Genomic DNA, 5,000 nt, shown 5'->3' with positions numbered 1-5,000 from the left:
TCTGGGTTAAACCAGTCGCCCTTAAATGGTTTTTCGGCCAAAATTTCGATTGTCTCATCAATAGGTACATTAGTAAAAAGCGAAGAGACATCGTATGAGACAAGGATGCTGTGAGCATCAACTTGAAGGTTCTGTAGGTCGTCCACGAAGCCAAAAATATCACTGACGGTATGGTCGTTGATTGACAGAGGTTTGAGCGTTTCGTCCAACCATTTTGCTAGCTTGTAGTTATATGTACCTGTTGCAGATAGTATGGGACGCATCGCGAGTTGTTTCTTGAGAGTCTTTGGTAGACCATACAGGTGGGCAAGTCTTGAACCTTTTTGAACAATAGAATCAGCAATATCTTTGGGAAAAATTATTTTTACGGTGGCGGTTAATTCCTTCTCTTTCTCAAGTAGAGGATGAAAATGTTTTGGTGGTCTCCCTCTCATTTTAGGTCTTTCAGCGCTGACAGGTTTAAACTTGGTTTCATCGTTAATTGATGACTCCTTCAATAAGCGCACATAATCTGACTTGTCCATTACCACCACTCCTGAACCTTTATCAGGCTTAGTGATAACAATGTTATTATTAACATAATAACATAATAGCTCTGGGACCCCTGATGGCTAACGCATTCATGTGTAGTATTGAAGAACGACTCCAAGACCAGGGGAAAATGCGGGATTTCTACAAACGTTATGTGGACGACACGTTGAGCATAATGCCTAACGTAGAAACAGCTGAAGCATTTCTATCCACACTGAATGACAGCCATCCTTCAATTAACTTCACCATGGAACTAGCCGCAAACGGCACACTTCCCTTTCTGGGGGTGGAAATCGTGAAACACATGTCCCGCCTGGAGACAAAGGTGTATAAAAAGCCAACAGATAATGGATTATTACTACATCATCCAAGTCATGTCGATGTGCGATATAAACAGTCACTGCTCAAAACAATGCTGAATCGTGCTTTTAAGCTCTCTTCGAGCTGGCAACTGTTCCATCTAGAATGTGAACGTCTCAAGGAGACTTTCTCTCGGCTTCATTACCCAGTCCCACTCTTACAATCAGCAATCAGAGATTTTGTTACTGCAAAAGTTTCAGGGGATGTAAGATCCAAACAGACCTGTGACGATAAGAAAGCACCTGTGAGAATAATATTGCCATTTAAGGACCAGAGATCAGCGAATTCTGTGCGAAGACAACTTGGAGAATTAAGTCGCAAAATCGGAAAAGATATCCATCCCGTGTACACAAGCCGAAAGATCGGATCTAACATCAAGCCAAGAGAAAGCAAACCCCCTATTGTTAACCAGCAATGTGTTGTTTACCATTTCAAGTGTGATCTGTGCGATGCGGATTATGTCGGCGACACATGCCGTACCTGTATCAACGCATTGAAGAACATAAGGGATCTGCCATCGGGAAACACGTCAGAGATCAACATGGGAGGGACCCAAGGGACATATCTCGTAGTTTCAAGATCTTACGGAAGTGCCAGAGCAAATTTGACCGCTTAATTTATGAGATGCTTTTTATAAAAGAACTAAAGCCAACTTTGAACACGCAGTCTGACTCCATCCATGCAAAGTTATTTTTATATCGCGCAGTATTTCATATATTGTTTTGTAAAGCTTTTGTTCTATTGTTATCTAGCACTTTTTTAGTTTTTATCACTTACCTTTTGTAACGCTTAGTACATGTTTCCACATTTTTATCGCTTTTAATATTCTCACGTGTGATTTTACTTCTTATAGGCAAAGTTTGATTCACTTTTTTTCAAACTTGAAAATGATCTCAGCGAGATCGAAACGTCGAAAAATTTTATCGCTAGTTTTTATATTAAAAAGTCACTCCTTGGTCAGCGGTCTTCATTTTCGCGCCTCATAGTAATTTTGCACACATTGTCGCTTTCTTGACAAACTCGATCGTGGATTCTGGTTAATTTTTTCACATTTTGCAAAGCGTATTAGCCATTACTCTAAATAATGGTCAGTATTTGGCATCACTGTCTTGCAAATATTCTTTATTCGTTATTGTGGAACGTACATCTGGACAGGACTGATTTTCTCCTTTGATTTTATGATGACTGCTCGACGATTAGAGCACGTGAATTGTGTTAGGGTTCTGCACCCTTTGATCAGTCGAATCAATTAAGTTTTATAGTGAGGCGGATCACCATGTATGCAGTAATCAAAAGGAATTAGGTGAACCAGTTGAAACAATTTCAATCCCTGCTATTATTTGTGCGGTTGACACTACTGTGATAGTTACCCGTTGTATTTCATTGTCAATTTATCCAGAAGTATCAATGAAACTACTACAATACATACATACTCATTGTGCATTGAGAAGCCTTTGCAAGTTATTTGCTGGCCGCTGAAAGATTGTCTTCGCTTGGCAATGATAAGTTGTTTTACAAAGGGAGTACCATGTGTTGAACAGTAGGGGCGGGGGAATGCACCACTCACTTTTGTCCCCGGAAACCGAGGACTTCACTCACTTTCACTTGCATAAAAAGTGAATGCCCCGCTTAAGCCCGAATTGGGGGGGGGGGGGGGGGTTTCAAATGACTAGTGCATAAATCGACTGACAAACAAAGTCTCAAGCCTGCCTACAGATCGTCTTCACTGTCACGCCATGAAAAATAACTTCAAAGCCGTACAAATTATGAAAAGGCCAAATTTTGTAGAAGACCAATGTATAAACAACCTCATCAAGTCTGCTTACTTTTCACTTGCGAGACAGTAGACATGAGTTTTAAATAAGTAATATATTTGAAACTGCGGAGAAACATAACGAGAGCATTTTATTTCCAATCCAAAACAGATTTCATTGTTTCAGTGGTGTCATGCAAGTGACAATACGGAAATTCAAAATGCTGTATTTTCCAAAAAAAAACGTTAACTCATTGGTAACTTGTAAAAAGATGTATCTCTAGGTCATCTTCAACCTTGTATAGATAAAAATCTGGAAGCCCTAACGGTTCTGATTTTAGTCATCGAACGTTCGAATTCTGTAAAACGCCTTCCACTGAAAAAATTCACTTCAAGTCTTTTAATAATGAAATAATCGCAAATGGATAATTAACTCAGGTCCTCAGGGAGATCCCTAAGCCCACGAAGGAGGAGAGCTGTAATCTGGATACCGAGAACTGCAATTAACGGGCTCGACTTAAGAGTGATGTGAAAACACCGCAAAATTTGTGGATTTCATGCCAAATTTTTATTCTTCGTTTAATAACTTAACTACAACTGTCGATAAAGAAGATCAAGGAATACCCTATATTGCTGTTTGCGCTTCCTAAATGTAGGAGTAAAATACGCTGATAACTACAATGGCCCATTAGGGACACACCTTTCGCCATTAATTCAGCCACGTATTACAAAGAGTTACTCATCTTGCAAAATAAAATGCACTGCAAACAAAATAAATTCTTACTCCTGACATAAAATACAATCCCACTCTGAAAACAAAATAAATCCGGCACACTGCACTAAAACACACCCCAAAAAAATCCTTGCATTACTGCAAACGAAAAAACTTTTGCACGCCGCAAACAAAATATCTTCGCACACTGCAAACAAAATAAATCCCCCAAGAGCAAGAACATGCGAAGGACTGACCGGCTCCAACAAATGTGTTTGTGGAAAGGGATTTGTTGGAGCAAACATATCTTGGGATTTCGAAACTCCTTGCTCAAAAAGACTTTTGAGAGATAACGTTTTTCATCATTCTGAGCAATTACTAGCCGACATTCTATTTCCTCTTCAAGCATACAACAGCACGAAACGATAGGTGCTGATCAGGAAAATGTAGATGGATTGGACTAATTGCGGACTATGAATGGAGTGTAACGTACAGATTACTTGGTAAAACAGTCAGACTTGACAAGCGTAACATTCTTTAGTGCCCTATTAAACTGAGTTTTAAAGCCATATCGGTATTCAAGCTACTAAACATTTAAGAAAAATGACAAATGTTTGAATTTTGAAGATATCTTGTATACAACCTGGGAACAACGCAACCCATCTGGGATCGGGTTCTTCGCACTTAACATCTTTCTTAACATAACCTAATGTCTTCATCGTTACAATACCTCTTGGCAAAGATTGAGTAATGCTAAAATTAAAAGGGGCCAAGAAATGGTAAGTTAAAAAAACATGCTTCGTCGTTTCCGTCGAATGATCCTCTCGTGGTGAGAAGAACTGTAAGGATGAAGTCAACGCGGGTTCACCTTGGTTGTATACAAATCTACATGTGCATGTTGTAACACCTAATATGTCGATGAAATCACCAGACATTTTGGTACCAGAGTTCGCAATTTGCAATTCGTAATTCCCATATCTACCAACATCTGCAAAATTCTGAGTCGTGTAAGAACTTATCTTCAGGCAGCTGCTTTGCCATTTTAGACTCGGCTCATACTCCTTAAGCTGCTAAAGATCAAGGAAGCTCTCCATATTGAAAGGGAGCGACCCGCACTTAACAAACAACTCAAACATGTTAATTTCACACTTGCATTTTAATTATCTGTTCCCCTTGCATTACTTTTATTATTGTAATGTCCTTTAAATTCCCGCAATACCTAGTATTGTCTTTGTTTCTTATTCAGTGCATTTTGTATTCGTAGTTTCCCCCAGGTATTACCTTTTTTCCCCACGTGGGCGTCTTTCTATCTGCTATCATTCTTGCAATCGTAATTAACATTCATTTGTTATCTTGAACTTTTATGTAGTTCCGAACCTTGAAGCATCGATGAACTGACTTTGGTATCATAGTGAAATATCCGAAACACGTCTTCTAAATTCAAACGTTGTGTCGTTATTCTCAAATTGCTTCATTTCGATACTGCCGCTTTGAAAATTAGGTAACATTCAAGCCACTTTGCTAAATAGATTAATGAAGCCCAAGTAAGGCGAATGGCATATGAAAACAAGAATAAAGTGACAAAAACCGAAAAGGTAAACAAAATCAAAACAAAATAGCGCGCAAGCCCAAAAACGCTGACGT

At 39.1% G+C, this 5,000-nt stretch overlaps 2 pseudogenes; one reads left to right on the top strand and one right to left on the bottom strand.

Moving 5' to 3' along the window:
* The window catches only part of LOC138029602 (uncharacterized), a 1,651-nt pseudogene extending 1,127 nt beyond the window's left edge, over positions 1-524 (bottom strand).
* Positions 525-601: 77 nt separating this feature from the next.
* Positions 602-1,677, top strand: LOC138029601 (uncharacterized; annotated as a pseudogene).
* The last annotated feature ends 3,323 nt before the right edge of the window (positions 1,678-5,000 follow it).

The sequence above is a fragment of the Montipora capricornis genome, chromosome 13 (genome assembly GCF_036669925.1).
Source record: "Montipora capricornis isolate CH-2021 chromosome 13, ASM3666992v2, whole genome shotgun sequence".
NCBI classification, from domain to species: domain Eukaryota; kingdom Metazoa; phylum Cnidaria; class Anthozoa; order Scleractinia; family Acroporidae; genus Montipora; species Montipora capricornis.
The sequence above is the reverse complement of the archived record's forward strand: the minus strand, read 5'-3'. Positions and strand labels throughout refer to the sequence as shown.